Raw genomic sequence first — 11,609 nt, forward strand, 5'->3', positions numbered from 1 at the left:
GATTACCACTATTTAAAGAAAACCATATATATCAAGTTAATGAATTTAGTGCTTTTCTGTGTATGGTGAGATACAAGAGTCTGAGTTTATTGAAATTAATCTTCTGGTACGCACCTTAACTTTCTAGGGCCAGGTTCCTGTTTTTCTCCATCCTGAATCCCCTGAGGGTGCACCTCTGGGGGTGGCTTCAGAGGCTGATGGCTTGGTTGCAGGCAGTCTGTTTTTCTCTATTCTGAATTCCCCCCAGGGTGTGCCGCAGGGGGCAACTGGGTTGATGGCTTGATCATTCTCAGTTTACTGAAATGGTCGGTGACATTCTTTGTTCACAGCACACAGGAGGTGTCAAACAGTTTATATTCAGTAGGTTAGGGTTAAAGTCAATGATACTTACTAAGTGGAATTGTGTACTTGAGAATCCTATTAGGGAAAGAAGTTTGAATGTTGGAGTCACAGGTATCGGTGGTCAGAGCAGTCCTTTCAATTTCACCATTCTATTTGGTTTTACCTGAATCTCTAGTTTGTTGTTTTTGTTTTGTTTTATTCAGATTTTCTGTTTCACTTATGTCTCAGGCTAGCTTTCCAGGAAGGAAATACTATATTTAATATGTTGAGAAAATGCATTCTTTCTGACCTCATATTAACTTTCACAGGAACTTATTCAGAGGGCCTGTGTACAAGGAACATTGCCCAATGTATTCATCTGTGATTTTGTGTAAAAGCTTAAAAATATTTTTTCTTGTTGTGATTTCTTATATTGTTCTCTCAGTGCTGAGAATTTAAAGACAAATCATAACTCTGAGAAGGTATTTTTTTTTTAAATAGGAAATTGAGTAACTTGGTTTGAGTCTGTTGCATATTGAGTATTTAATTTCATACCCAGTCCAAGCTTTTTAGGTCACAGTGAGGGACTATTTCAGGAAAGCCATGAAACAGCCTCTCCTCTATGGCTTATTTTTAAGGAGGACTTTATCAAATGTAAAATTGTAATTCATTATTATTTATATCTTGTGAAATTGAAACGCCAATATTCTTTAGAGCTTGAAATGGGATTTTTAGTTTTTCAGAATAAACACCCCTGAAAGATATTTTAAGTGTTAGAAAAATAAATACTAATGTAGAATTATATATCTAATGAAATTATCCTTCAAAAAAATCAATGACAAGTAAAGACTTTCTCAGAAAAAACAGTAGCTGAAGGAATTCAGAGGGAAGGAAAATGATAAAGGACAAAAACTTGGATCTACATAAAGGAAGAACATGAGGAAGAGAAGAAATAAATGATGGTAAAACAAAAGCTTTTACTTTTCTTATTCTTAATAAGATTTATTTCCTTTTACTTATTTTTATTCATTTAATAAGTAAATGTATTTATATTATCTTTTACTTATATTCTTATTAAGAATTATTTTATTTTTCTTATTTTCAATGATAACTGCTTCAAGTGATAATAGCAACAATTTTGGATATGAATAAATTTAGAATATGAATAAAAGAAATGAATGACAACAATATTATAATGGAAAGAAGAATTATAAATACTGTTATACATAATTTAGATTTTATTAAAAACGAAAATTTCTGCTCTATGAAAGACACTATTTAAGAAAGGAAAAGAAGCCACATGTTGGGGAAAATATTTGCAAAACACCTATCTTACAAAGGACTTCTGTCCAAATATAGAAAGGACTCTGAAAACAAAAAATAGAAAACAACCCAACTAGAAGGTGGGCAATAAATCTGAATAGATACTTCACTAAGGAAGACATATAGATATTAAATTAGCACATAAAAGGTACTCAAAATTGTTTGTCATTAGGAAATTGCAACTTATAAGGAAGCTGAGAAAGTACTACACACCTATTAGAATGACAGCATTTCAAAAAATTATAATACAAAATGCTGATGAGGACCCCAAACACCAGGAACTCTCATTCATTTCTGGTGGGAAGACAAAATGTTACAACCACTTTGAAAGATAGTTTGGTAATTTCTTACAAAGCTAAATGTAGTATTTATATAATCTAGTGATTATGCTTTTAGGTGTCTACCGACTTAAGGTGAAAATTTTTGTCCACACAAAGACCTTCATAAAATATTTACAAGAGTTTCATTCATGATTGCCTACGCTGGAAGCCACCAAGATGACCTCTAATAAGTGAGTGGATGAACAAACTCTAGCTACAATGCCAGCTATAAAAAGAAATGAGCTATCAAGTCATGAATAGACGTGGATAACTGCAGAGTGCTTAAATGCATATTGCTAAATGAATAAAGCCAGTCTGAAAAGGCTTTGTACTATAATACGCAATTTCAGTTATATGTCATTCTGGAAAAAGCAAAATTATAGATACAGTAAAAACGTCAGTGGCTGTTTGGAGTTCAGGGGCTGGGGACTTGAGTAGGTGGAGCACAGGTGATTCTTAGAGTGGCAAAACTACTGTATGTAATATTGCAATACTAAATATATAATGTTATGCATTTGTAAAAACAGGTAGAACTTTACAGCCCAAAGATTGAGGTTTAATGTATGCAAAGTTTAAAATCATTACAAATTTAGGAGACTACTGTGGCAATGTGCACATTTAGCACCCAGATCTTAGTTTCCAATCCTCTTCTCCCATAAAACAGCCAGGGATTCTTGGAGAAATAAAAGATTTTTGAGACAGGGCAAGAAATACACAAACTATCCCTAAATAATCTTGAAATTTCGAAAGGAAGAAAGCCCTCAAAAAAAACTCCACTTTGGGAAAATAGGTCAAAGAGGCACAGGAGGTAATAGAGAGAATCCCAGGTGACCAAAGCTGGAAACTACTTGTAGTAAACAAAACAGTTTTGTTTTGCATTATTTATTATATATAGGGCTTCCCAGGTGGCTCAAAGGTAAAGAACCTGCATGCCAATGCAGGAGACCCCGGTTTGATCCCTGGGTCAGGAAGACCCTCAGGAGGAGGAAATGGCAACTCACGTCAGTATTCTTGCCTGGAGAAACCCATGGACAGAGGAACCTGGCAGACTACAATCTATATGTTATACGGGCCATAGTTGCAAAGCACTGGACACATCTGAGCACCCACACATGCTGCATTACATATTAAATTGTTTAGAATATAACCCAAAATATAAATATGTATGACCCATGAGTATGGAATAAATAAATGCATGGGGAAAAAGAGACAAATCTTCATGCAGAATCCCTAAAGGAGTGGATATATCACCCTCCACTCCTTCGCGTGGGCGTGTACATGATGATCACACATCTTCTTTCTAAATATCATATATCTACTTTCTAAAGGGTACAGCATAGAGATGGGAAAGAAAAAGAATAACTTTTCAAACGAGAAACCTGACAGAAAGAACTTCTGCCTGGAAATCAAAGTCGACATCAACATCACATCAAATATGTGGCATATGTTGATACGATGTGATGAAAATGGCGCTTCACCTTTATGATCTTCTCTCTCAAAACCCAGAACCTGAATCTAACCCTGAGAAAAACGTCAGAGACAAATTTCAACTAAGGGATATTTTACAAAATACCTGACCAGTACTCATTAAAATTAAGTCATTTAAAAGAAGGATAAGTCTAAAAAAACTGCCGAAAGCTAGAAGTGCCTCAGGAGATCTGACAATATGTATGCATAATGCTGAGCCCCGAAGAACTGAAGCTTTTGAACTGTGGTGTTGGAGAAGACTCTTGAGAGTCCCTTGGACTGCAAGGAGATCCAACTGGTCCACTCTGAAGGAGATCAGCCTTGGTATTTCTTAAGGAATGATGCTAAAGCTGAAACTCCAGTACTTTGGCCACCTCATGCGAAGAGTTGACTCATTGGAAAAGACGCTGATGCTGGGAGGGATTGGGGGCAGGAGGAGAAAGGGACAACAGAGGATGAGATGGCTGGATGGCATCACGACTCGATGGACGTGAGTTTGAGTAAACTCTGGGAGTTGGTGATGGACAGGGAGGCCTGGCGTGCTGCGATTCATGGGGTCACAGAGTCGGACATGACTGAGCGACTGAACTAAACTGAACTGAACTGATGCATAATGTGATATCCTGAATAAAATCCCAGAATAAAGAAATGACATTAGGTAAAAACCAGGAAATCTGAATAATATATAAATTTTAGTCCTTAATAATGTTATCAATATTTGTTAATTTGAACAAATGTGCCATAATAGTGTAAGATCCAACAGAAGACGAGATTGTTGAATGGCATCACTGACTCAATGGACATGAGTTTGAACAAGCTCTGGGAGATGGTGAAGGACAGGGAACCCTGGCATGCTGCAACCCATGGGGTCTCAAAGAGTCAGTCATGACTGAGCGACTAAGCAACAACAATTGTAATAATGTAAGATGTTAGGTTAGAAACTGTGCTGGTTTTGGACAGGGACTCTCTGTACTGTCAGCTCAATCTGCAAATTTAAAGCTATTCTAAATAATTAAAAAGGAACTTTACGAGACTTCTCAAAATTCTAATATACGGACCTTTTATGAATTCAGATTCAAACTAACGATAGAGTCGTTTTATGAGATCATTGTAGAGTGGAATAGTGACAATTTGATAATAAGACATTATTCTTTTTCTTTAGTTGTGATAATGCTACAGTAATAATATATAAAACATTTTTTTTGTTAGAAATGCAAACTGAAGTATTTAAAATGAAGACAATATTATTTCTGAATCTTCCTCAAAGTAGTTCCATTGGGTTTTAGAGTCTGGGAATGTAGATGAGACCAAATTCCCCAAGAATTGATAATGTTGAAGTTGGATAATGACTAGATGGGAGTTCATCATACAACTTCTTACTTGATATATATTTAAATAATTCTATTAACATTTTTTTAAATTAAAATGTCAGTTCAGTTCAGTCTCTCAGTCATGTCCAATTCTTTGCAACCCCATGGACTGCAGCATGCCAAGCCTGCCTGTCCATCACCAACTCCCTCATCTACACTCCCAGACTCTAAAATTAAAATGTATATTAAAGTATACTAAGGAGCTGTCATGATAAATGAAAGTTGTCCTTATATGTCAAGTTTATTATTTCTTCTCATGAATTCATTGTTTCTTTAACTGTATGAGAGGACATTCTTCAATGGAAATGCAATCCTTTTATATTTCAAAATAATAGTTTAAAAGACAAACAAATTTCACTAGTGTTTAACAAAATATTTTACATACAAGTAAGTTTAGTAATTTGGATTCAGTTAATTTATTGTGTTTATTACTTATGCTGAAAATGATATCCATTCTATTCTTTCCCTTTTGCAGACCAGCACTAATCAAAGGAATACTGTGAGATATATAGAATAAATTATAAATATTTTCTTTCCCAACTAAACCCTCATATTGCAGAAAACCATGATTTAGGAGTCTAATTAGTCTTGAATTAATTTATATAACAATTTCAAAGTTACAGAACTTTACAGATTAATTTTAGCCGCTAAGATTGTCAATTGAAACATGTTCCTTCTATTCAAAAACCATTTTGTATCATAAGCTTATAAATATTTGTTAATTATTTATTAGTTAAATGTTAGTGACATGACATGCAATATATTTCACTATTATTTCTACTGAGGAAACACTTCAAAATTTGACTCAGCTTTTGATAAATCCTGGTTTTAAAAATCACCTCAGTAAATTTTTATTTTGACCAACCTCCTGCATTTCTAATGTATAGTTTGGTTAGCAATGCTATGTTCCTGTCAAGGCATGCTTGATATTTCCCAAAGGTTTTATTTTATTGCCAAGTGAAGCAACTTAACCAAACAAAGAAGCATACCTTTCTGTGGCCATATCTGATTGACACAAGAGACCTTACTGCAGGAAAATGCATATAAAGAATACTCCATAAAGATTATTCCATTTGGCTAAAGGCAAACCATACTGTAACAGGACTGTAAGGCTTAAGGGAAGATATTTGTGATACATGTATTAGAACTACCAGGTAAACATTTCAGTTTGATCAAAACTGGTTTCCTGAGGACTTGAGTTTATGTGCATATGTTTATAACCTACAAGCCAATGGAGTGAAAAGGGGAGAACTGTGTTTCGCGGTGCCCTTGGAAGGCACTCACGTCCTTGGCTGCCGCTGCTGACTTTTTCCCTTCTTGGTACCAAGCTGACCTACCATTGCTTTCCAGAATGAGTAGCCTTTTAAACAAAATTCGAAAACAAAATCTCTTTGTTGTGTTTTAAGAGACACAGGCTATTTTTTCTTTTAGAACCGCAAATGGCCACCAGGAGGCAGAAATCTATTACTTATCATTTATCGATATTTACAGAAATATGATTCGACAGAAATAAAAATATAGTTATGTTTTATTTTACACTTGAAATTTATGAGTGATGATTTAATTATTGTTAAATAACTTGATTTTCCTATCTGAGGAACATGCTTTATTTAACATAAATATTTATTCAAGGACAATTATGGAAAATATTTGACTAATCAAAATGTCTATTATATATAGTTTACTTAGGATGAAGAGGAGAATTCTTTTTATTTAAAAATTGTTAACAGTGATAACATTTTAAAAGTCAGCTCTTCCGGTTTAGTAAATAGCTTCATAATCCCTATATATGCTAGCTGTGATTTTGAGGGCTTCGGCCTATTTTGTTTTTAAATCAATGGAAAATACTTCTTTGGTATGTATGAATAAAATGTGAGTATTAATCATGCAGAAAATACTATATGCTGGAAATAGGTATGTATTAAATATAGCTTTCATGACATATCTGACTAGAGAAGAAGAGTCTCTTAGTAGAAACTGGGATAGGAGGAAAGGTCTATAGATGAAAAGGGAGAATTTTTGGGGTAGTGTCTCACCTATCTTTAGATCGGTGGTCCCCGATCTTTTTGGCACCAGGACTGGTCTCACAGAAGACAGTTTTTCCACAGACCAGGGTGAGGGGAATGGTTTTGGGGTGACTCAAGTGAGTTATGTTTATTGATCATTTTATTCCTATCACTATCATATTGTAAAATATAATGAAATAATTATACAACTGACATAATACAGAATCAGTAGGAGCCCTAAGCTTGCTTTCCTGCAACTAGATGGTCCCATCTGGGGGTGATGGGAGAGTGATGGGGAGCAACTATAGATAGCAATGACGCTTCCCTCACTTGCCTGTCACTTACCTTCTGCTGTGTAGTCAAGTTCATAACAGCTCACACACCAGTGCCAGAGGTTGGTCACCTCTGCTTTAGAGGGTCTCATGAGTAATGGGTAGGCCTGGAGATCTAGGACTGCAGTTAACCAGATTGAAAAGAAGAAATGTTCCTTTAATGAGCCAATTAATCTATACTGTCTCTGTTTTTCCTCTTTTTTATTTCCTTGGCGTTTATCAGACTCTTTGCCTGGCCTCAGCTTTACTAAAAGGAAACAAAGAAAAAGGAATTTTGTTTGCACTTAAATTAGAAGGCAAAAAGGAAAACATCTCTCAGAGGTGCCAATAAGAAATCAACATCCATCAAATGACTGAGCCTGTCCAGTGATTCCCACTGTCCTCCCAAGGCCATTCCCTGAGGGCTTTGTGCTTTATTGCATTATGAGTATGTATGTCCCCTTCTACTATCTATGACACTGTGAAACTTCAAATGTATCAGTTATAAGGAAAAGTTAAAGCTGAACTTAAACTGACCCTAAGGCAGTCCTGAAGTGATTTTCCTCCCTCTTTTTCTCTTTCCTCCCAATTCAAATTTTGCTTCTCAAAATTTGACTTTCCTACATTAGATTAGAGTACATATTCTAAGTATTTCATTTGCTAGGATCCAATTAAACCAGGTTTTATTAGTCGGTAAGCTTCACACAGTTGGAGATTATCCCTATGGTTGACCCATTGTATAGTTAGCATTCTGAAAGAATCTGATGTGTAGAAGGAACTTATTATACTTGTTCAAATAGTAAATAAGTGAAAACCTCTGTACCATTGAGTAGCGCTGCCTGTAAAGAAGTGTAAGCTGTTTGACTATTCTCTCTGAGTTATCTTAGACTATAAATACATATTTCATAAAAGAACACAACAATGTTAATAGCTAATATTTATATTGAATTGAAGGCACTGTTTTCAGAGCTTTATGTGTATTAACTAATCTTTCAACTTTCCCCTTATCTGTTATTATTCAACATCCTTAAGAGATGCTATATCACTTCCTTTTGCTGATAAAAAAACTGGTGCTCAGAATAGATAATTAAATTGGGCAAAATTATACATTTTGTCAGTAAAAAGAAGTCTAAGTTCTGGGTCCATGATATGAAAATCAGTCTCTCCTAAGTATATTTGCCAACTGTTTCCTAGAATTATCAGTCATTTGGAGTTCGACTGAATGGATAGATGAAAAAAATCAAAGATCTCTCTGATAGTTGGGCAACTTGTGAAATTTCTGATTTCTGGTGGTGATGGCAGCTGGTATCCTCTACTATCATATCTCCCATAGTTGGTAAATGACTCACTGGAAATCTGTAGTGATAGAGGTGAAAACTGGGGCTTCCCAGGTGGCTCAGACAGTGAAGAATCTGCCTGTAATGCAGGAGACCAGGTTTGATCCCTGGGTCGGGAAGATTCCCTGGAGGAGGGCATGGCAACCCACTCCAGTATTCTTGCCTGGAGAATTCCCATGTACAAAGAAGTCTATGGGGTCACAAAGAGTCAGATACAACTGAGCAACTAAGCACAGAGGTGAAAATTACTCTTGCCACCAGTGTCATTTATGCATTCCTCCCCTCCACTTTCCTTTATACCCCTGTTCCTCCCCAGTGCTTGCTTTGGTGCATGTGTGCTAAGTCTCTTCAGTCCTGTCTGACTCTTTGAGACCCTACGGACTGCCAGGCTCCTTGTCCATGGGATTCTCCAGGCAAGAATACTGGAGTGGGTTGCCATGCCCTCCTCCAGGGGATCTTCTCCACCCAGGGATCGAACCCGCGTATCTTATGCCTCCTGCATCAGCAGGAAGGTTCTTTTACCACTAGAGCCACCTGGAAAGACCCTGTCCCTCCCCAAAATGTAGCGCTTATTTCCATACTTCTGGCAAACTTCAGGTTGATCCTAGAAGCTTAGGTTTGGAGCTTTTTTCCTTTTTTTTTTCTTTCTCCCACAAAAAGTTAGGTAGTAGCTGAGGAGTGCAGAAAGTGCCAGGCAGAGGGACTGAGGGAAAGAAAAATCTGGAGTTGGAAGAATGGAAAATGGCAAGCAATTAACTTGGTATCCTTGAGGATTATAAGAATCATGAAGTGATAAAACAGAGGAAAGTAGTGATAGGTGAGTGGGAGGAGAGGAATGTGGAGAGACACAATGTAAGTGAAGAAGCTTAAGTGAGAAACTGGTGGAATGAGGCAGGTTGCCGAGTAGGATGGAGTCAAAGAGGAAGACAGTTGTATTAGGATATTGTCAGATTGAACATGAAGGGAGGAACAGATGGTCATGTTTTCCTATTTTCAGCTGCAACTGCTGTCTTTGCAAAGTCAGACTCATTCAAAATATTCTTGTATGGGCTGGAAGTACAACAAGGCACTGTTCTGAGAACAGGGAGAAACAAAACCCAACACTGTGAAGCAATTGTGATTCCAACAAGTGGCAGGCAGAATACTGTTGGGTGTTTAACACAATGAGAAGTTGTTTACTCAGAATTCACTGTAGCATGGGCCTCAGGGATGCAGTTTGCTTTCTTTGCTCAGGTTGGCTGGAGGTAGGAAATATCTTAATTGTTGTGTTTTCCTTGATTAAGCCAATGAAGGAACACCTGAGGAGGACACAAATGTTGGATTTTCTCAGAAATGTATTTTAAATCTCTTGAATTTGCAAGAAGAGCAATGACTAGGAAAAACAAATACAGTTTCCAAGGAATTGAATGTATTGGGCCAGAGATTGTGTTTTGTAATGAGAAGTGCTGGAGCAAAAGTTTGGGGAATTAAGTACCGAGGAAAAGGGTGTAAGCCTGGGTGGTGGCGGTTTTGTCATTAAATCGTGTCTGACTCTTGTGACCCCGTAGACTGTAGCCCTCCAGACTCCTCTGTCCATGGGATTCTCCAGGCAAGAATACTGGAGCGGGTTGCCAATTCCTTCTCCAGGGGATCTTCCGTGGAATGAACCCATATCTCCTGCACTGCAGGCAGATTCTTTACCAACTGAGCTACGAGGGAAGCCTTCTAAGCCTGGGACTTTTATTAAAACCTGTTCAGAAGGAAATTGAAATTAGTGTTACAGGCTTCACAGAATTTCCATTTGATCTGTTGATGATTAGGGTGGTGAAAGGTGAAGCTCAGGTGAGAAAATAGGTGGATCATCTTATATATATATATATATATGCTATTGGTTTAGTAGCCAAGTCATATCTAACTCTTGCAACCCTGTGAACTGGAGTCTGCCAGGCTCCTCTGTCCATGGAGTTCTCCATGCCAGAATACTGGAGTGGGTAGCTGTTCCCTTCTCCAGGGGATCTTCCCAACCCAGGGATTGAGTCATGGTCTCCCATGTTTCAGGCAGATTCTTTACTAGCTGAGCCATCAGGGAAGCCTTTTATATGTATATGCACCTATATTGGAGAAGTAAATGGCAACCCATTCCAGTATTCTTGCCTGGAGAATCCCATAGAAAGAGAAACCTGGCTGGCTAAAGTCCACAGGGTGGCAAAGAGTCAGACACGATTGAAGCAACTTAGCATACACCTATATATACATATAGCTATATACTCCTGTGTCCCCAAAGTGAACCCTTTCTCTTTTTAATCCTTGAAAAGGAGAATATATAATTTGTGATGTTACAACATGGAAGTCAGTCCACTTGAACTGTGAAAGTGAAGTCGCTCAGTCGTGTCCGACTCTTTGCGACCCCGTGGACTGTAGCCTACCAGGCTCCTTCCTCCATGGAATTCTCCAGGCAAGAATACTGGAGTGGGTTGCCGTTTCCTTCTCCAGGGGATCTTCCCAACCCAGGGATCGAACCAGGGTCTCCTGCATTGCGGGCAGATGCTTTAACCTCTGAGCCACCAGGGAAGCCCTGTAGCTAGCCTGATTTGAGATATGTGTGTAAAGCAGACACTGGATTTTGAAGAATTGGCACCAAAACAAAGCAAAACAAGAATGTATCACTGATTTTTGTATTGATTAGATATTAATGGACATTTTAAAAATATTGATATATTGGGTCATTTTACTGCTTTCTTTTCATTTTAATTTGGCTACTAGAAAATGTAAAAAAAATTGCAATTTGGCTTGTATTATTTTTCTGCTAGATAGTACTTGTAGAGTTGGAAAAGCATGGGAAATGTCAGAGAAGATGGACATAGATTTCGGTCTTGGTTTTACAACACAAAAGCTATGTGATCTTGGACAAGCCCCCGACTTCTCTGAGCCTTACGCTGGTCATTCATAAGGAGAGAGAATACTCATTTCAAAGAGGTCATGAGAAATGGGGTTCATGTAATCAAACATGCAATACATGTTCAGAACATGATAGTTATTATTGCCCTGAGAGAAGATCAATGAGTCTTCTTCCCCCAAATATGGTGCTAAGAGACATTTCTCCCTTGTACTTGCACCACATGTTGTCAGCTGAGAGGTATGGAGTCTATAAAACTGAGGGGTACTTCAGGGCACG

Source organism: Capra hircus, chromosome 14 (assembly GCF_001704415.2).
Source record: "Capra hircus breed San Clemente chromosome 14, ASM170441v1, whole genome shotgun sequence".
In the NCBI taxonomy this organism is placed as follows: Eukaryota; Metazoa; Chordata; class Mammalia; order Artiodactyla; family Bovidae; genus Capra; species Capra hircus.